The sequence below is a fragment of the Eumetopias jubatus genome, unplaced genomic scaffold (genome assembly GCF_037043125.1).
Source record: "Eumetopias jubatus isolate StellerSeaLion01/CBP00866 unplaced genomic scaffold, mEumJub1_p1.0 scaffold_12, whole genome shotgun sequence".
NCBI lineage: Eukaryota > Metazoa > Chordata > Mammalia > Carnivora > Otariidae > Eumetopias > Eumetopias jubatus.
Genome location: NW_028274818.1, coordinates 9,912,386 through 9,934,568, shown reverse-complemented (window position 1 = coordinate 9,934,568; position 22,183 = coordinate 9,912,386). Strand labels below are relative to the sequence as shown.

The following is a 22,183-nucleotide window of genomic DNA, read 5'->3' as shown; positions in this document are numbered from 1 at the left end:
AATTTCCACAAAAGGTCAAGTGTATAGAGGTAAAAGGTAGATTACTCCTTGGCTACAGCTGGGAGTGGGGATGGGCAGTCACTGCACACAGGCACGCGGTTCCTTTTCGGGGTGATGGACATGTTGTAAAATGAGATTGTGGCAAGTGTCGTGCAACACGGAAAATTTACTTAAAATTGTTGAATCATGCATATAAAACAGGTGAATTCTATGATATGTAAATTAGATCTCAATAAAGTGATGAAAGGGAAAAAGGAAGGGAGGGAGGGAAGGATAAAAGCTCTTGGATTTAGCAAGGTAGAAAGCCAAGAATCTAACCACAAAATTCACGGCAGATCTAAAGTTTCTGGCTTGAGAAGAAACAAAGAACTAAACAGAAAGGGGAAAAAAGTGTTAAAATGCAAACTCTGGTAGGCACACCCTGCTAGGCACAGAGTGGTCATTTAATCTTCCTGCCAAGCCACGGAGGTGTTTTGGTCCCCATTTTCAGAGGAGAAAACTGAGGCTCAGGGAAGTTAGGTGATTCACCGTAGCTCACCGAGTAAGTACAGATTTAGGGATGAGAGAGGAGAGAGGCTTGGGTTTTTTTTGCTTTGGTCCCCAGGGAATGGATTTATTTAAAATAAAATATAATACAAAATCATGTTTGGCTAAATTATAGCAACACAGTAGAATATGCATAATTCAGATTAACCTAGCCCCAGTGTGAGTCAGATAACAACCCGTGGGAATTATTATGCTGGCAAATAAAAGAGATGAATGGCATAAGAAGTGTCCTTTTTATTCATTTTGAAATAGATCACACACTAACTCCCAGGGAACTAAATGAAATTTTAGAGCTGATTATTGCAATCTATCCATGTTGAAGGTACCATGTAATCAGAGCTGATTTGACTTTGCCCCCTCTTTGGGGGAGAGGTGTTGAGGAAACTGATAAGCCAACTTTGCCTTGAAATATTATAACTGAAAAAAAATGTAGGAAGTTATTTAGCAATCTAAAGGACAGAAAATCTTCTTGAAAACATTGACTCTGCAGAGAACCTGATAGACTGATGCTTATCTCGGCACAACCAGAAGAAATCATCCTGCTGGTCAGTTCCCACCGATTTCATGGGTAGCCCACTGCATGACAGATTCTCTCTAAGATCCTGCTTAGGAAGGATGTCGCCATCCAATTTTCCTGTTCCGTTAAAACTAGAACTTTTTCTTTAGCTTCTCAGATCCACCGAATGCCATCAATAGTTAAGACCAGGGTGCCTGGTGTCTGATGACTGGATTCTCATCCACCTGCACTCCTTACGAACTGCATGACCTCAAGGCAGCTACTGACCTTCCAGTTTTTTCACCTATAACATGGGGATGGAAACAGTAGCTCCTCCTCATCAGGGTGTTTATTGGGGTTCAATGAGATAATGCAGGCAAAGTGTGTAGACAAGACTAGACCTGGCACCTATAAAGGATTCAGTAATATAGGCTAGAATTTCTCCCAGAAGAAAACCAGTAGGTGTGGCTAATATGTATCACTACCTACTGCGTGACAGGCATTGTGCTAGGCACAGAGTGGTCATTTAATCTTCTTGACAAGCCACGGAGGTGTTTTGGTCCCCATTTTCAGAGGAGAAAACTGAGGCTCAAGGAAGTTAAGTGATTCACCGCAGCTCACCGAGTAAGTACAGATTTAAGGATTTGACCCCAGGTCTGTTTTGGACCAAGGGCTAGCATACCTCTTAAAGATAGAATTAAAAATCTAGTCATTAGCCCCTCTACGAGCAGCCCCACCTGACCTCACAGAACTCTAGTATGAGAATTTAATCCAATAATGTAAGATATTTGGTGCAGGCCCTTTGATGAATAAAGCACCGGAAAATACCATGATGAGCGGACATGGACGCATGACCTCAATTCGGAGTATCTGAGAGGGTTGCAGGAAAGAGGCGTGTAAACATATCATGTGTGGATGAGGCAGAACAGAAAAATGTGCTAAAGAAAAGCACAAGAAAGGGCCGTGGGAGCACAGAGGAGGAAGCAGTTAATTCTGGCAGAGCGATAAGGGGAGACCTCGGGGAGAAGCTGCAAATGAGCTGTGCCTGGAAGCTTGCATGGATTTTGATTAGTGCAGGAAGTAACAGGCATTCTGGGCCTAACAAAGGTGAGGAGCGTTTTGGGGGATCACGCAGGTGGTGGGTGAAGGAGACTGCAGGTGTCAAGCACGGATGTACTAGAAAACAAGGCCGGAGAGCTGGCCGCGGTCAGGGTAGCTCACGGGGCCCCTGAAGGCCTGTTTAAAAGATTGCACTTTATTAAGAGGTCAACAGGGAGCCACTGAAAGTTTTATGAAGACAACGCTAGCAGCCGCCTGGAAGACGGTCCAGTAAGGTGGATGGATGGAGGCAGGAGAGATGCAGGCAGAGGAGAGACTGCAAGAAATCGGCGTGCTTCGTGCTTCCAGGCAACGCTGTTCTAAACAATCCCCAACACAAACATTTGTGCGCATCGCAGACTAAATGTTCTTTTCCTGGCTTCCTCAACGGAAGACGCTGGGGAGCAAGTGGGAGGTTAGGGCTGGTGTCTCCGTCCCTTCTGAAAGCCTTCAGGGCAGGGATTTTCTGGCTGTTTTGCAGGGTGTGGTTGCTCCACAGAGAAGGCCAGTGGGGGTAGCTCTGAGGATCCTGCCCTTTCAACCCAAGCCACTGCCTCTAGTAGAATGTGAGGAGAGGGGATGGGGTCTGTGTCTTCTGTTCACCACTGTGTCCTCAGCCTAACACCATGTCTGGCACACAGTAGGTACTCAATATCTGCTACATGAGTGAATGGGTGAGTGGAATTACTTTTTAGATTTTATTGGGAAACAAAGACTCCGTGGAAAGAGGAAGAAGAAGGAGAGGAGAAAGGAGAAGGTTTGAAATGCCTCTTCCAAATGAAAATATTTGCCAACTTTCCAGGGACCCCCTGATAGTTTTTAATGAACCTGGGAGGAAGTCCTTTGTTGTATCTGACCTAAGTTTTTTACTCCGGAGCATAAGCCCTTTTTTCTCTCCTGGCTCTTCGTAAAGAGGAAGGAGAAATCATCACAATAACCCTTTGCTTAGTGGAGGCAATTTATAAACCTGTTTCTTGCCATTGTTATTGCTGTTGTCTTTATCAAACTTCTCAGCAGAGCATCCATTGTATTCCATGAGCATGCTCATTTCCTCCAGGAAAAGATACAAGGAGGGTGGTGGGGTGGGAGGTACCCATAAGGCCAACCCAGTGAAGAAACCAAGACAACATGGTGTATTAGAAAGAGTGCTGCCTGAGTAGCTGCTTCGACCTGCAGTCCAGATCAATCCATTTCACCTATCTGACCTTGATTAATTTACTTAACTTTTCTTTTTTTTTATTTTTTTATTGTTATGTTAATCACCATACATTACATCATTAGTTTTTGATGTAGTGTTCCATGATTCATTGTTTGTGCATAACACCCAGTGCTCCACGCAGAACGTGCCCTCTTTAATACCCGTCACCAGGCTAACCCATCCCCCTACCCCCCTCCCCTCTAGAAACCTCAGTTTGTTTTTCAGAGTCCATCGTCTCTCATGGTTCGTCTCCCCCTCCGACTTACTCCCCTTCATTCTTCCCCTCCTGCTATCTTCTTCTTTTTTTTTTTTCTTAACATATATTGCATTATTTTTTTCAGAGGTACAGATCTGTGATTCAACAGTCTTGCACAATTCACAGCACTCACCATAGCACATACCCTCCCCAGTGTCTGTCACCCAGCCACCCCATCCCTCTCACCCCCCACCACTCCAGCAAACTTCAGTTTGTTTCCTGAGGTTAAAAATTCCTCATATCAGTGAGGTCATATGATACATGTCTTTCTCTGATTGATTTATTTCACTCAGCATAACACCCTCCAGTTCCATCCATGTTGTTGCAAATGGCAAGATCTCATTCTTTTTTATGGCTCCATAATATTCCATTGTGTATATATACCACCTCTTCTTTATCCATTCATCTGTCGATGGACATCTTGGCTCTTTCCACAGTTTGGCTATTGTGGACATTGCTGCTATAAACATCGGGGTGCATGTACCCCTTCGGATCCCTACATTTGTATCTTTGGGGTAAATACCCAGTAGTGCAATTGCTGGATCGTATGGTAGCTCTATTTTCAACTGTTTGAGGAACCTCCGTACTGTTTTCCAGAGTGGTTGCACCAGCTTGCATTCCCATCAACAGTGTAGGAAGGTTCCCCTTTCTCCACATCCCCGCCAACATCTGTCGTTTTCTGACTTGTTAATTCTAGCCATTCTGACTGGTGTGAGGTGGTATCTCATGGAGGTTTTGATTTGGATTTCCCTGATGCCGAGTGATGTTGAGCACTTTTCCATGTGTCTGTTGGCCATTTGGATGTCTTCTTTGGAAAAATGTCTGTTCATGTCTTCTGCCCATTTCTTGATTGGATTATTTGTTCTTTGGGTGTTGAGTTTGATAAGTTCTTTATGGATTTTGGATACTAGCCCTTTATCTGATATGTCATTTGCAAATATTTTCTCCCATTCTGTCGGTTGTCTTTTGGTTTTGTGGACTGTTTCTTTTGCTGTGCAAAAGCTTTTTATCTTGATGAAATCCCAATAGTTCATTTTTGCCCTTGCTTCCCTTGCCTTTGGCGATGTTTCTAGAAAGAAGTTGCTACAGCTGAGGTCGAAGAGGTTGCTACCTGTGTTCTCCTTTAGGATTTTGATGGACTCCTGTCTCACGTTTAGGTCTTTCAACCATTTGGAGTCTATTTTTGTGTGCGGTGTAAGGAAATGGTCCAGTTTCATTCTTCTGCATGTGGTTGTCCAATTTTCCCAACACCATTTGTTGAAGAGACTGTCTTTATTCCATTGGACATTCTTTCCTGCTTTGTCAAAGATTAGTTGACTATAGAGTTGAGGGTCCATTTCTGGGCTCTCTGTTCTGTTCCATTGATCTATGTGTCTGTTTTTGTGCCAGTACCATACTGTCTTGATGATGACAGCTTTGTAATAGAGCTGGAAGTCCGGAATTGTGATGCCACCAGCTTTGCTTTTCTTTTTCAATATTCCTCTGGCTATTCGGGGTCTCATCTGGTTCCATACAAATTTTAGGATTATTTTGTTCCATTTCTTTGAAAAAAGTGGATGGTATTTTGATGGGGATTGCACTGAATGTGTAGATTGCTCTAGGCAGCATTGACATCTTCACAATGTTTGTTCTTCCAATCCATGAGCATGGAACGTTTTTCCATTTCTTTGTGTCTTCTTCAATTTCTTTCATGAGTATTTTATAGTTTTCTGAGTACAGATTCTTTGCCTCTTTGGTTAAATTTATTCCTAGGTATCTTATGGTTTTGGGTGCAATTGTAAATGGGATCGACTCCTTGATTTGTCTCTCTTCTGTCTTGTTGTTGGTGTATAGGAATGCCACTGATTTCTGTGCATTGATTTTATATCCTACTACTTTACTGAATTCCTGTATGAGTTCTAGATGTTTTGGGGTGGAGTCTTTTGGGTTTTCCACATACAATATCACATCATCTGCAAAGAGTGAGAGTTTGACTTCTTCTTTGCCGATTTGGATGCCTTTGATTTCTTTTTGTTGTCTGATTGCTGTGGCTGGGACTTCTAATACTATGTTGAATAGCAGTGGTGATAGTGGACATCCCTGCTGCGTTCCTGACCTTAGGGGAAAAGCTCTCAGCTTTTCCCCATTGAGAATGATATTCACTGTAGGCTTTTCATAGATGGCTTTTATGATATTGAGGTATGTACCCTCTATCCCTATACTCTGAAGAGTTTTGATCAAGAAAGGATGCTGTACTTTGTCAAATGCTTTTTCTGCATCTATTGAGAGGATCCTATGATTCTTGTTCTTTCTTTTGTTAATGTATTGTATCATGTTGATTGATTTGTGGATGTTGAACCAACCTTGCATCCCAGGGATAAATCCCACTTGGTCATGGTGAATAATCCTTTTAATGTACTGTTGGATCCTATTGGGTAGTATTTTGGTGAGAATTTTTGCATCCATGTTCATCAAGGATATTGGTCTGTAATTCTCCTTTTTGATGGGGTCTTTGGTTTTGGGATCAAGGTAATGGTGGCCTCATAAAATGAGTTTGGAAGTTTTCCTTCCATTTCTATTTTTTGGAACAGTTTCAGGTGAATAGGTATTAATTCTTCTTTAAATGTTTGGTAGAATTCCCCTGGGAAGTCATCTGGCCCTGGGTTTTGTTTGTTGGGACATTTTTGATGACTGCTTCAATTTCCTTAGTGGTTATAGGTCTGTTCAGGTTTTCTATTTCTTCCTGGTTCAGTTTTTGTAGTTGATACATCTCTAGGAATGCACCCATTTCTTCCAGGTTATCTAATTTGCTGGCATAGAGTTGCTCATAATATGTTCTTATAATTGTTTGTATTTCTTTGGTGTTGGTTGTGATGTCTCCTCTTTCATTCATGATTTTGTTGATTTGGGTCTTTTCTCTTTTCTTTTTGATAAGTCTGGCCAGGGGTTTATCAATCTTGTTAATTCTCTCAAAGAACCAGCTCCTAGTTTCGTTGATCTGTTCTACTGTTCTTTTGGTTTCTGTTTCATTGATTTCCACTCTGATCTTTATTATTTCTTTTCTCCTGCTGGGTTTAGGCTTTATTTGCTGTTCTTTCTCTAGCTCCTTTAGGTGTAGGGTTAGGTTGTGTATTTGAGACCTTTCTTGTTTCTTGAGAAAGGCTTGTATTGCTATATACTTTCCTCTCAGGACTGCCTTTGCTGTAGCCCAAAGATTTTGAACAGTTGTGTTTTCATTTTCATTGGTTTCCATGAATTTTTTTAATTCTTCTTTAATTTCCTGGTTGACCCATTCATTCTTTAGTAGGATGCTCTTTAGCCTCCATGTATTTGAGTTCTTTCCAACTTTCCTCTTGTGATTGAGTTCTAGTTTCAAAGCATTGTGGTCTGAAAATAGGCAGGGAATAATCCCAATCTTTTGGTATCAGTTGAGACCTGATTTGTGACCTCGGATGTGATCAATTCTGGAGAATGTTCCATGGGCACTAGAGAAGAATGTGTATTCCGTTGCTTTGGGATGGAATGTTCTGAATATGTCTGTGAAGTCCATTTGGTCCAGTGTGTCATTTAAAGTCTTTATTTCCTTGTTGACATTTTGTTTAGATGATCTGTCCATTTCAGTCAGGGGGGTGTTAAAGTCCCCCACTATTATTGTATTGTTGTCAATGTGTTTCTTTGCTTTTGTTATTAACTGCCTTATATAATTGGCTGCTCCCATGTTAGGGGCATAGATATTTACAATTGTTAGATCTTCTTGTTGGATAGACCCTTTAAGTAAGATATAGTGTCCTTCTTCATCTATTATTATAGTCTTTGTTTTAAAATTTAATTTGTCTGATATAAGAATTGCCACCCCAGCTTTCTTTTGGTGTCCATTAGCATGGTAAATGGTTTTCCACCCCCTCACTTTCAATGTGGGGGTGTCTTTGGGTCTAGAATGAGTCTCTTGCAGACAGCATATTGATGGGTCTTGTTTTTGAATCCAATCTGATAGCCTGTGTCTTTTGATTGGGGCATTTAGCCCATTTACATTCAGGGTAACTATTGAAAGATATGAATTTAGTGCCATTGTATTGCCTGTAAGGTGACTGTTACTGTATATTGTCTGTGTTCCTTTCTGATCTATGCTGCTTTTAGGCTCTCTCTTTGCTTAGAGGACCCCTTTCAATATTTCTTTTAGGGCTGGTTTTGTGTTTGCAAATTCCTTTAGTTTTTGTTTGTCCTGGAAGCTTTTTACCTCTCCTTCTATTTTCAATGACAGCCTAGCTGGATATAGTATTCTTGGCTGCATATTTTTCTCGTTTAGTGCTCTGAAGATATCATGCCAGTCCTTTCTGGCCTGCCAGGTCTCTGTGGATAGGTCTGTTGCCAATCTAATGTTTCTACCATTATAGGTTACATATCTCTTCTCCCGAGCTGCTTTCAGGGTTTTCTCTTTGTCTCTGAGACTTGTAAGTTTTACTATTAGATGTCGGGGTGTTGACCTATTTTTATTGATTTTGAGAGGGGTTCTCTGTGCCTCCTGGATTTTGATGCCTGTTTCCTTCCCCACATTAGGGAAGTTCTCTGCTATAATTTGCTCCAATATACCTTCTGCCCCTCTCTCTCTTTCTTCTTCTTCTGGGATCCCGATTATTCTAATGTTGTTTCGTCTTATCGTATCGCTTATCTCTCGAATTCTGCCCTCGTGATCCTGTAGTTGTTTATCTCTCTTTTTCTCAGCCTCTTTATTTTCCATCATTTGGTCTTCTATATCGCTGATTCTCTCTTCTGCCTCATTTATCCTAGCAGTTAGTGCCCCGATTTTTGATTGCACCTCATTAATAGCCTTTTTGATTTAGACTTGGTTAGATTTTAGTTTTTTTATTTCTCCAGAAAGGGTTTCTCTAATAACTTCCACGCTTTTTTCAAGCCCAGCTAATATCTTTAAAGTCATGATTCTGAACTCTAGGTCCGACATCGTACTAATGTCCGTATTGAGTAGGTCCCTGGCAGACGGTACTACCTCTTGTTCTTTTCACTGAGGTGATTTTTTTCATCTTGTCAGTTTGTCCAGAGGAGAATAGATGAATGAGAGAACAAAATGCTAACAGGTTAACAACGTCCCCAGCAAATATACTCTATACAAATCAGAAAAGACCTGAAACCAGGGGAAAAGAAAGGGAAAGAAAGAGAAGAAAAGAAAAAGAAAAAGAAAAAGATAAAAACAAACAAAAACAGAACAAAACAAAAAAAACAGAATATGATCAAATATGATCAGGCTAGTGCATAGATCAGTGCCACACACTAGATTTTGGGTGTATTTTGGTCTGTTAGAAGAAAGTGCCTCCTAAAATTTTAAAGGAAGAAAGACTTATATATGTACAAAATAAGGGTTGATACAATGAAGGGATGGAAGATGACTGTAAAGATGAAAATTATAAAAGGTTTTATAAACGGAATTGATAAGATAAGAAGTTGTTTGAAAGAAGAAAGAAGAAGATTTAAAAAAAAAAAGAAAAGAAAAAAAATGGGAGAGACTGTGATCAGGCAGGAGACTAGAACCAAGCCATACACTAGTGATTTAGGGTATATTTTGATTTGTTAGAGGAAACTGTATATCAAAATTTTAAAGAGAGAAGAACTTATATATATATGCCAAAAATAAGGGTAACTACTATGAAGGGATAAAATATGACTCTAAAAATGAAAAATAAAAAATGTTTTTTTAAAAAAGGGATTGATAAGATGTTGGTTGAAAAAGGGAAAAAGAAAAATTAAAAACAAAACAAAACAAAAAACAGTTAAAAAAATTAACTTTGAAAAACTAATGAATCATGGTAAAAAAGCCATGAATTCTATGTGCAGTATTCCCCTAGCGCTGGAGTTCTCCTGTTCTCCTTGATCGGTAAACTTGGTCTTGGCTGGCTGTTCGTGCTGATCTTCTGGGGGAGCGGCCTGTTGCCGTGGTTCCCAAATGTCTTTGCCGGAGGTGGAATTGCCCCGCCCTTGTCGGTCTGGGCTAAGCAAGCTTCTCGGGTTTGCTCTCAGGAGCTTTTGTTCCCTGCAAGCTCTCAGTACAGCTTTGGAGGACCAGGGTGAAAATGGTGGCCTCCCAATCTCTGCCCTGGAGAAGCCGAGAACTCGGGGCCCCGCTCCTCAGTGCGCCCCCAGAGAAAAGCAGTCAATCACTCCCGTCTCCCCGGTCTCCGGCCGCACTCCGTGCTCTCCCGGCCTGTGACCGAGCGTTTGTATCTCTGGCACCCGACCCCGTGTGGAGTCTCCAAACCCAGCAGATCCCTGCGGTGCGCTCCCGCGCCGCTCCTCCCGGGGGAGGAAGGGGAGTCTCCCCGGCTCTGCTGCTTGTTGGGTCCCTGCTGGAGGAGCAGTGGCCCGACTGGGCCGCGGATCACGGTTTATGGCCACCCCGAGCTGAGAGACCGCGCCTCAGCTCCGTCTCTGCAGCCGGCTTCCCCGCTCCAATAGCTGGGAGCTCTACCACACTCAGGCACCCCCGATATTTCTGTGACCCCGAGGGTTCTCAGTCCACACTGTCCCACAAGGTTTTCACCTCCCACTTAGCCACTGGAGCGACGTCCCTCAGGGGAGCCGACTTCTAAAAGTTCCGATTTTGTGCTCCGCGGCTCTAGCACTTGCCAGAAGCAGCCGATGGAGGCCCCCTCCCCCGCCGTCTATCCTCCCGAATACCGCCTCGGATTCACTTCTCCGCACGTCCTACCTTCCAGTAAGTGGTCGCTTCTCTGTTCAGAGAGTTGTTGCTACTCTCTTCTTCGATCTCCTGTTGAGTTCGTAGGTGTTCAGAATGGTTTGATCCCTATTCAGCTGAATTCCTGAGACCAGATGACATCCAGGTCTCCTACTCCTCCGCCATCTTGCTCCCGCCTTCCAGAAAGTGGTCGCTTTTCTGTTCAAAGAGTTGTTGCTATTCTTTTCTTCGATCTCCTGTTGAGTTCGTAGGTGTTCAGAATGGTTTAATCCCTATCCAGCTGAATTCCTGAGACCAGACGAAATCCAGGTCTCCTACTCCTCCGCCATCTTGCTCCGCCCCCCTTAACTTTTCTAAACATCTGTTTCCTCTACTATTAAATGAAGACATTAAATAATGCCTACCTTGTTTGATTGTCTTGGAGAGTAAAGCTAAGTTATGCCCGGCACATAGAAGTGCTTAATAAATGGTAACTGTTCTTTTAATGAGCAATGACACAATAAATAGAATGGTCATATCTCTTCCCATCAGAATTAATTTAAAATGTTAGTAAAATTTTCTTGAAAAATAACAAGTGATTTAAAACAGGGACAAATATCTTATATACACACATACAAGATTTGTAAACTCAAAAGTTGGAAGAAATCTCGGTTGTCTTGGAACACTTAAGAATCATTATTTGGCAGTGCCCAAGGAAACCTAGAATGTAAGGATTGAAAAGAAAATGGAAATCCTATAGCAGGTGGGTTCCTAATTTTAGCCTCTGGAGAAATATTACAGGAACAGCCTCAGGACCCAAACTCGAAAGGAAGGCTGAGGAATGTGGAAGTGATGGTATCATTCATTCCCTCATTCATTTATTTGGGTATTTACCCAGTCCTAGTCTGATGAGCCACACTACCCTTGAAAAGTGAGAGGCTCCCAGGAAGAAGAGACCCCAACTACCAAGGGAACCTCTGACTAGTTCAAACAAAGGAGAAATTGTAGAAGATGAAGAACAATCTAAAACAGCCAACATTCTAGGTAAAATTGTTAAACTCTGGCAGTCAGTACCCTTCTCTGTTCCTGATCTTCTGTGGCACTCTGTGGTAGATTGAATAAGTGGCCCCATTCTCTACCCCTCTGTGCATCCACGGCCCCTGTCAGTGTCCTTTCAAGCAGACATAGTGTGGCAGAAACTTGAAAAGCACTTGCAAGCTAAGGCTTCCTGTCTTGAGATAGGAGAAGAACCTGCTCAGACTGGTCACAGACCAGCCTGCTGGTCCCAGGAAGATGACACATGACAGACGAAGTTGGCTCTGGTGGATCCCACTGTGAATTAGATCAACCAGATTTGACATTAAATTCGAGGGCAATTAGTTACACACCATGTTTGTGGCAATAGCTAACATATACACACAACCATTTACTTAAGAGAAATTCTGCTCTGCAGAAAAATATCTGAAATGCATTCAAGTTAAAGCTTGAAACATGTCTGCTAAAGCTTAAAAAATAACCCCACATGACAGCTATACATTTAAACTGGGAACAGTGACTTTCTTTACATGTGTGTGTGAAGGATGCCAGGAGGGGTATACAGCACAGAATGCTCTCCTCAAAGGGAATCTCCTCTAGAATCCCAATGTGAAAAACAGATTTTAAAAAGACCAGAAATTTGCTTGAAGATGAGATATCCTCCCCATGTCCCTAAGGCACATTCCCCAAACTCTAGAGCAGAATGAGGACAGTTGTAAAAGTATAAGCCTAAGTGAGATTTTTATTTTAATTTTTAATGGTAGGAGAATCATCAACTCTGATTGGACTATGCAGAATGAGGCTTTAGATGGTCTTTAGATCTGAATTGGCTGGACGTACCAGCCGGACCACAAGGAACATGGAGGCAGGGGTTGCTGGTTCTCAAGAGACCTTACACCATGTATCTATAGTGATGGGTTATTAATTAAAACAGAGCTGGTGAGTTTATATACAGTTATAAGGAGGAAGTTCAGTCTTCAACCCACCTTATTCTATAACTGATTAAATGATTAAGTGAATAAACACTATTTCTTGTAACAAACATGTTTTATAAGATTTTGTAACAAACTTCATTGCTAAAAGTTATATCCCTAATGGTTAAACAAAAACTTTGCAGATAAAACTTAGTAGCTGCTGTTCCTCTAACTCTTCCTTTTTGTTTTTCCTTTCCTTTTCCCCCAAAATTCAGAACTAATGCTCTGGATGCCACTAAGTGGAGCAGAGCAAGGTAGGCATTTGTGCTAAAGGGGCATAAGGGTAGACTTTAGAGATCCAGAGTGGGGTGTCAATCTCAAACAGGGTGTCAAGCAGGGGAGTGCATCAGCATGGGGTGTGGAAGCCCAAGTAGGGTGAAAAGGGCCTTCATTCATGGGGATAGCCTGCCATGAGGGATCAGAGCCCAAGAAGAAAGAGGAGAACATCAATGCTGAAGGGCAGCCTTGCATGGAGTGGCAGGGCCTGAGTATGGTGACAAGGGCACCCGTGCCTGGAGGAGGCTGGGTATATGTAGGTTGTCAGGAGGTGGCCTGGTGTCAAAGTTTAAAACCATTAAAAACAGTATCCAGATATTTGGCTTAGGGGTTCAGAGCCGAAGTAAGATGGGAAGCCATCCACATGAAGGGCAAGAAAACAGTCTAGTGTTGAAGTCCAGAGTCCAAGTGGGTGAGGAAGTCAGCATGTCCATGTGGTGGGGGGAGGGGCCAACATGAGGAATCAGAGCCCGGGCAGGGAAGAGGGCATCCCAGAAGATGGGCGTCTAACATAAAGTGTCAGAACCCAAAACGAGTAAGGAAGTCATCTCTATGCTTGGGAGCAGCCTCAGCAAAGGCAAGATGAGGTCAATATCCATGTAGGGAGGTGGCCTGGCATGGGATGTCATAGCCCTAAAACGGTGAAGAGGATGTCCAAAGAAGGGGTAGTCTGGAACAGGGTTTCAGAACTCAAATGGGGTGAAGAGGACGTCATTACGGGAAAGGGGGCAGCAGAGTTGGAATACTGATATAAGAAGGGGAGTTGATGAAATAAGTAGGTATATTAAAGGTCATGGGAGCCAAGTTTTCACTGTTGAAGGAGGGAGTTACAGGTACTGGAAGGAAGAAAACTAGAATCAGCTCAATAGTGTTTGATGGGAATTAGAGTTATCAGGGCATTTTAATTAATGGAAATATTTATAGAAATAAATATGAAAGTAAATGTGTATATAAATGTATATATTAACATGCATATACCACCTCAGTCTGTCCTCAGAAAAGCCTTGGGATCAGTGATACTCCAATTGTAATGAATACACCTGGTACCCAGAACTTGATGACTTCTTCTTTTTTAAGTCGGCTCCATACCCAGTGTGGAGCCCAGCATGGGGCTTGAACTCAAGACCCTGAGATCGAGACCTGAGCTGAAATCAAGAGCCAGTTGTTTAACCAACTGAGCACTCCAGGTGTCTTCCTGGAACTTGACTTCTAATAACTGTTCTCAACCAAAAGAAACCAGAACAATGAAGACATGACAAAAGGATATGAAGCCAGCTTGAAGGGATTTGCACCAGTCAAATTGAGGACAATTTGAACATCAAAATAAAGATGGGTAATTGTGGATTATAACTGATTGAATATCCTACACTTCCATGAGCACATACAGATATAAATAAATAGATACTTTGAAAGATGATGAGAAATGAGATATTTACATGGTTTCATAGTTTCTCCCTACAAAATGCTTGATAAGTTAAAAAGGGGGAAAGCATAACTTCTCAGTGGAGAAGTCTGGCAGACACTACCTTAATCAATGATGAAAGTAACTCACTAAAAATGGAATAAATAAAAATCTTGTGCCACTGGATGGGAAGATGCAGTATAAAGAACACAGCATCACTTCAGTGATATTCCTGCCAAAGACGCATAACCTGAATCTAGGTGTGAAGAATCATCAAACCTAAATTGAAGACCATGCTATAATTGGCTTATTCCTTCAAAAATTTAAGGAGCTGAATGTCAAGAAAAGGCTAAAGAACTGTTCTAGACAGAGGCTAAAAAACATCACGATCAAATACAGTGTGTAATTCTGAACTGGATCCTTTCTCTGTACATGACATTACTGAGCAACTGGGAATCTGAGGGCTAGATGGTAATATAGTAACGTTAATTTTCCTTATTTTGATGATTGAATTAAGGTTTTATAGAGTATGCTCATTCGTGGGAAATACTAGAGTAATTGGATGTGATGGGGCAAGAAATTAACAATTTCCTTTCAAACAATTCAGGTAGGAAATGTTCTTTGTTCTTGTGAAATTTGTGTTTCAAAATAAGAAACATTAAAACAGAACTGCATAGTTAAATATTATGGGGAATCTCCTCCTACTTATCAGTAAAAGTTAACAAGAGGAGTTATAATCATGATAACATCAGTGAAATGAAGACCTCACCTTACTTACTGGCTTTTGGCAAGTGTCCTTCAGTTTATCCCCGTGCTCCCCGGCTCAGGAGAGTGTAGACATCTCCAACCTGCCCTTGTCCGTATCACTAAGATGTCACTCTATGTCTTCATATCTCTAATGAAAAAAACAAACAAACAAAACAAAACAGAAATGGACTAATAGATTCAGGAAACAAGCTGTTTGTTACCAGAGTGGGGAGGGGCTCAGGGCGGGCAAAGCAGGTGAAAGAGATTAAGAGGTGCAGACTTCCAGTTATAAAATAAGTAAGTTATGGGGATATAATGCACAGCCTAAGGAATACAGTCAATAATTGTAATAACTGTAACAACTTTGTATGGCGACAGATGGTAACTAGACTCCCCATGGGGATCAATTCTTAACGAATGAAAATATTGAACACTGTGATATACGCCTAACACTAATAGGATATTGTATGTCAATTACACTTCAATAAAACCAACACAGCACTTAAAATTCTTTTTTTTAAAGAATTTTCTTTATTAAAAAGGTTGATTTATTTATTTTAGAGGAAGCAGGGGGTGGGGTTGGAGGGACAGAAGGAGAGGGAGAGACACTTAAGCAGACTCCGTGCTGAGCGTGGAGCCCGAGGTGGGGCTCCATCCCACCACCCTGAGATCAGACCTGAGCCGAAACCAAGAGTCAGGGCTTTAACCAACTGTGCCACCCAGGCTCCCCTTAAAATTTTTTTTGTTGGTGTTCCCCGAGATCATGTGGTTGGGGAAGGCATGGGGAGTGGGCTGCTGATATATAAAGTCATTGTCATTCCTGAGAAGCTCAAAGTTCAGCATCAAATCTGAAGTGAGAGGAAAGACAGGTGAAGAGTAGGGCTGGTGCCCTGGAGGTGGGAGAGAGGTATGGCAAAGGAAACACGGGCAGGAGGCAAGTTCGGGGCCCTGCCACCTGCTACCAGAGGGGCTTAGCTGGGCCCCTCCCTCTTGCATCTCAGGAGATGCAGACCAGGCTGAGCTGCTTCAAAGAGCCACATTGGGCCAAAGTGCCCTCTGTGTTGAAGATACATTTGAAATAAATAAAATGTTGAAATAACCATTTCTTTTGGACAGAAAGGACCATATAATGTACCCTAGTCCAGTTCGGTCTCGCCTTCCAGGAAGCCTGAAGTCAGAATTCTAGCCAGCGCTCCCGCCCATCACCTGGCCTCATCCCCTTCTTGAGGCAGAGAAGAGCCAGAGGCCAGCACCTCGAATTCCGCCCAGTTCCTGCTCCCCTCTTCTCCACCCGGTAGATTTTCTGCATGTACACCTCCCTCTTTGCTGCCACGTTGTCTAACGCTCCGTCCTCCACCTGGGCTGGGATCGCCTCTCTGTCAGCTGTCCCCTCGTTTCTTATCTGCCTATATGCGGTCTAGTGGCCCCTGCTTCTCCACATTTAAATTTCTCCCTTTTGCTAAACTGGATGAGTATTTTTTTTCACTTGCCTTTTCTGTAGTTTTATGATATTATCATGTTCTCCTTGAATTGTTTTACCTTGACTTTTACCTGTCCACACTACTCAATGGATGCTTTCACTCCTCCTCCTAGAGCTCCTCCTTCTTACTCTCCCCAAGGCTTTGTTCCCATCTCCTTGCCTTGCTCCATCCAGACTCCATGCACACACTTTGGTCCCTAAGGGATCTACAGCTGGACTCCAAGTGCTCTGTGTATCCCCTGAAAGTAAATGTAGATATTTGTATATATGTACATTTTTCTGATGAAAATAGCTTTCCTCCTATTCTCTAAGGGGTCCATGAGCACACAAACTTAAGAACTCTAGAATGTGCTGATGCCCCACCATCTAGATCTTCAGGTCAGGCTCCTCGCCGAGTTCCAGACCCATACGTCCAGCAGGCATCTCTAAGGCAACATGCCCCAAATGGAACTCATTTTCTTCCTATCCAACACCCTCCCAGGTCCCTTATCTCAATGAACAGCACTATCATCGACTCAGTTGTCCCAGTAAAACATCTTAGAGTCACCTTGGACTTTTCTCTCTCTCTCTCCCTCTCTTTCTCACCACTCCCATGTCCAATCAAGCTCCAGGGCTCAACATTTCTCTCTCTCCTCAATACCTCTTCCATTGATCTGCTTCTCTGGATCCCTTAGACATAAGTTCCTGTCTCTCCTGGCTCTGAGTCACTACAGCAGCCTCCCGTGGCCCCTGCCAGCGAGTTTGCCCCTCTGAACCAGTATCACATACAACCAGAGGTGATCTTCCTAAAATGCAAATGTGCTCATTTCCTACCCGCTGCTTACAACTCTTCAAAGTAGTACTTTCTCATAAGATAAAGCCTAAATGTCCTACTGTGATATACATCACAGAATAACATGGCCCCAGGCACCACTCCATCTCCCATCCCCTCATCACCCTCACCATTTTGCGCTCTATGACCCAATAGTGCTGAACCATTTGTAGATTCCCAAAAGGTGCCGTCATGTTGCTAGATTCTGGGACCTCATACAAAATTTTTTAAAATGTTTTTATTTCATACTAATTTTTTAAAAAGTAAGCTCCGTGCCCAACATGGGGCTTGAACTCACGACCCTAAGATCAAGAGTTGCATGCTCTACCAACTGAGCCAGCCAGGCACCCCACTCCACACTTTTTAACATCCTGGGACCTCCTGGAACTCCCCCTTCACACCCAGTGCCTAGAACATCGATAGGCTGTGGTGGCTTATTCCGTGTCACCTTGGCTAAACTGGAATTGTCTTCCCCAGACCTCATCTCTGTGGGGTTCCAGGTTAGAGTTGGTCAAAAGAGAATTGACACAACATTTGCAAGGCAGAAGTGTATCAGCAGCCATTTTGCTCCAAAGGTTATCGTGAGATGGACGTAGAGGTGTGGATGGAGCCCAGTGTGCCCAGCTCTTCCACCCAACTTCCATCCTGCCGACCAATGGCAGCCCAGGCGCACCATGAGGCCATGAGTTCACGGATACAAGAAGACAGCCTTCCAGAGACACCAGCCGCCTCTCATGGTCCACTGTGTGAGCTGGATGTGCCGAGCGTCGAGATTTCTCTGTGAGCTCTGACTTGTCCATTCCCACCAGCACCCCAGGAGGGCTTTTCTCTGGACTTCCAAATCTCCTTTTCAGAACTTTACTTCCCCTTGCTTTTCCACATGTGTGCAAGAGCTAATCCTCTAGTAAGTTCCTCATTCCCTAATCAGCAGAGTGGTTCTGCTTCTCTGACTGGACCCTCGACTTTGTTGAGTAGTTAGCTTGGGTATATCCTGCAGTTTGTCCTCTCTGCAGGGAAGCTCCTCTCACTCCAGAGCTGTAAGGGTCTCAATGAGGAGGAAGAATTCAGAGACTCCTCATGGTTGCCCTCCTGTGCTCGCCGTACAAGATGCACTCCCGCAGCTTCAGCCCAAGTAAGGAAAAACCGGGCTCCGATTCTCAGTGCTCTTTACAAGGAGAGGATCTGGGTGACCACCCGGACTACTTCCGCTCTCCTGAAATTGCCCTGCAGGCAGCTTGCACTCCCTGGGAACTTCCCACACCTCTACCCTGCAGGCTGGGGAAAGAAGAGCCATGGCTGTGCTGGAGACCATTTTCTTGTCTAAAACTACATTTCCAGGCCAGGTGGGTTCCCAGAATATTGCTTTTGGGAAGATTTGGCCAGCACTTAGCCTCCCTGTGGTGAAGACAAGGTATCCACTAGGAGCTGGGGATGGGTCATGCCCCCAAGCCAAGATGGGGTTTGTCAACCCCGGAGACAAGCCTTAGCCCCACCCACCCTGCACAGAGCCAGACTGCTCTACCCACTCCCAGCACAGAGGCCCAGCTCTGTGCCCTCTAATACCCCAACGCCAACTCTGCCGAGGAGTAAGTAACTCCACCCACCCCTCCAGAAGCATCTCTACTTGCTTGTGAAGCCCCCTCCCCACCCCAATATGGTGGCTTATGCAGATGGTACCCACTCTGCCACCTTGCTCTGAAGATGCTGTTAGAGATCCTGAGCTCCTTGAGGGCTAGGGCCATGCCTGAAGGCCCCTTGTTTTCCTCTCAGCTCTGGGAAAGTAGATAGGTCAAAGAAGCTAGAGAATAAAAACCAGAAGACTCAATTGGAACCTGGCCACCAGTTGGGATGCTGGAATAGAAACAGAAAGGGTAAAACCGCAGGGAATCCTAAAACCATTAAGGGATGTCTGGAGATATTTGAGTGTGCTACTTCTTTATGAAAGCAGATGTTCTGTATGATTTGGCTGTCTACTGGGTATTTCTGAAAATGAATAATAGACTTCAGGAAGGACTGAAGATGTAGGGAGAAGGAGGAAAGAGAAGGAAGGAATGTGGAGGCAAAGAGGGGCCAAGTAATTCTTGGTAATGGAAAATATGGTCATGTTCTCTACACTCTACACCTCATGCCAGGGATTTAGGCATCCATTTCTACAAAATCCAGAATGATGCCCTGCCAAAGAGATAGCACCAACATGGATATTTCAGAATGGGCATAGCTAGTGTGGAGTGTGTTTGTGGGGCTGCTGGGGCCCCCAGAGCCATATAGATCATGCACCTTTGATGCCTGCTCTGTGCCCGACACTGCTATAGGCACCCTGGGCATAGGGAGCAATAAGAAAGATCCCACTTTAGCTTCACTATTAGGCTTTATTTTCCCGCCCCCCCAACCCCCAAGAACTCTGTTCAGAAGAAACATTTTATATACCCATTATGCAGGAAAGTGAACTCAGGCCTGGAGAGATTTGTGACTTGACTAAGTTCAGCGAGCAAGTTAGTGGAGTTGGGACTACTCTCTATGCATAGAGCAAAGAAGTTGGCTTTGGTTTCATACAGATTTAGATATAGAGGTTATGGATCTAGGCATAGATTACATATACATATACATACACACCTGCCGTCGCCGTCCTATCCACCACCCGTCCTCAGGCTTGGGGAACACAAGAGTAATCATGTGGGAGTATCTCCTGCATTTCAGTGCCTCCTTTTAGGCTAAGCAGAGATGCTTGCAGATCGCAGATGGACTATGTCTGCTAGGCATTCACTTTGTCAATATGAGGCTGCCCTGTATGGCCAGGATTTGTCCCACTTTATTCTGTGCCAGGTTGCATGATGCCAGCCAGACACTCCTGTTAGGTTACATGCCCTACACCTCACTTCTCAGGAGAGTAGCATGTGCTCCCTAAATAGAAGTCAGCCTGCCTCTCAGGGGCCTCTCTTCAGATTAATTTTTCAGAAGCACTTTGTACAAACCCCGTGACTGCCCGTAGCTCTCCACCTTGTAATGCAGGGCTTGCAGCCTCTGTCCCGATGATCCAGGAGCTACTTCAGGGTCGCATCGGTGTCTGCCTTGTTTGCCACTAGATCCCAAGTGTGGACCCCTCACCTGACCAGGAACAGGTGTTCAAAGAAACACTGATAAATGCATGTGGGTGGGTGGAGTTCCTAACAGGCCAGGAACTTGTCCACCGGTGTCTTTCCCTCCCTGTGAATGTCTCCCTGTTCAGGGTCAACTAACAGTCCCAGAGAACAGTAACTTTACACATCTCACTGATGAAAAGGTCATTTTTTTTTTTTTTTTTTTTTTTTTTTTTTGGCCAGGGAGTCCTTGTCTCCTGGGGATTTTTCTTCTCAACTTGATGTTGACTGGCTGCCCCTGTCGTTGGTATATTTCCTGAGATCACTATTCTAGAAGAGAAAGAACAATGTTTCTCAACAGTAAAACAGTCCGGCAGAGCCTTTGGGTTTAATCAGAACCATACAGGGGTAAAGTGATTACAAACTGTCCCTTACCTCATCTTTCCCATCTCTAAAATAGGTTAATTCTTATCTACCCTTAATCAGTGTGCACAGAGACTACGATTTCGGTTTTATTGTTTTAAACTGGGTTTGACGGCTGCGTGCACACAAACCTTTTATTTCCCCATCATAGCACTGTGATGCCTTCATTGTCTCTCAGCACCAGCAATGAGCTCCTCAGGTCCTAGAATCCCAGAACAAGCTCAAAATTAATGTTTAAGGTGGAGCGCGCTAGTAAAAAGCATATCAATATTGAAACCAGACAGAATCTGTTGCAAGAGAAAAACCTGGAAACAATACTCTAAAATTCCATGCAGCCCTGTCTAAAAATGAGTATTTCACAACATGGAAGAATATTCACGGTATTTGTTGAGCAAGAAAAAGCAAAAACAAGCCAGTAGAAAAAAGAAGTCATGGATACTACATCTAGTGTGAGCCCATCTTCGAAAAGAAAGAAAAAAGAAAAGAAACGGAACACCCCATACATTACCTAAATATATCATAGAGAAAAGTTCAGAAGTTTACATATTAAACTGTCAAATGGGAGAGATCAGTTTTTAGCTTTATATATAATTTCGTATTCTTTGAATTGCATAAAAATATGTATAATCTTTAAGCATATAATTAAAAATGAAAAAAAATGAAGTTTTTGGAAAGAGTGTATGTGGACAAGTAAAGGCCATAAAATTTTGCAAGTCGGCAAGTTCAAAGAAGACAAAGTGCTTCCATCAAAGAGAAGAGCTGACAGCTGAGGCCGGTTTGCAAAGAATGGTAGCCCTTTAGGGACAACCAGAGACCAAGACCTTGCCCCCGGCTCCCTGGGTCCAATAATGAAAATCGGTAACATGTTTTGAGTGCCGCTGCACGCAGGAAACTGTGCTAAGTACGTTTGAACATCATTTCATTTCGTTGTCATGGCAATCCTATAAGCTAACAATGCGAGCTAGAGGCCGCACTTAGAAAGTGAAACCTAGTTGAAATCAACTAAAAGAAAGCTCGCTTTGGCAGAAGGTGAACAAGCAGGGGCTCCCTAAGAGATGATTTCCGACAGAGCCTTGGCAAATACCTCAAGACAATCAAGGTGCCAGGAGCATATTCAGGAGATGCGCAGGTTCCCACAGACAGGTAGAGCCGAATCAATAATGTTGTAAGCTGAGTGAAGGGTGTGGGCTGCATGAGGAAGGAAAAAGAGAGGTGGGCAGGATGGGTCTAACCAGTTCTATCCACGAGATGGAAGGCCCGTAACTGACAGACACGAGCGATGTGGTCGCTCAGAGGAGCTCGGTAAGGGGAGTGCGACACATATTAAAACTAATTACATTGTAGCTTATATTTAGATAGGACTCACATTAGCTCTGTGATTGCATTCTCTGAACACCTACTATATGTCAGGCCCTATAGATGCTAGAGTGCTTTAACAGATTTTTAAATTTAACCTCTAAAATAACCCTATGCCATAAGACTGTTATCACCCATATTTTATGATGGGAAAATCGGTCCCTCGAGAATTCTCTAACCAATCAGTCTGGTAGGTGAGGGATGCAAGATTTGAGGGCAGGCCTGTCTGCCTCAGGGGCCCTGGTCTAAGCCATTCTCTTCTCCTTTTTTTTTTTTTTTAAGATTTTATTTATTTATATGAGAGAGAGAGCAAGCAAGAGAGAGAGAGCACAAGCCAGGGGGAG

At 43.3% G+C, this 22,183-nt stretch overlaps 1 pseudogene; it reads right to left on the bottom strand.

Annotated features, from left to right (window-relative positions):
• Nucleotides 1–17,177, bottom strand: part of LOC114210444 (flavin-containing monooxygenase 5-like) — a 118,018-nt pseudogene extending 100,841 nt beyond the window's left edge.
• Between the last annotated feature and the right edge of the window lie 5,006 nt (nt 17,178–22,183).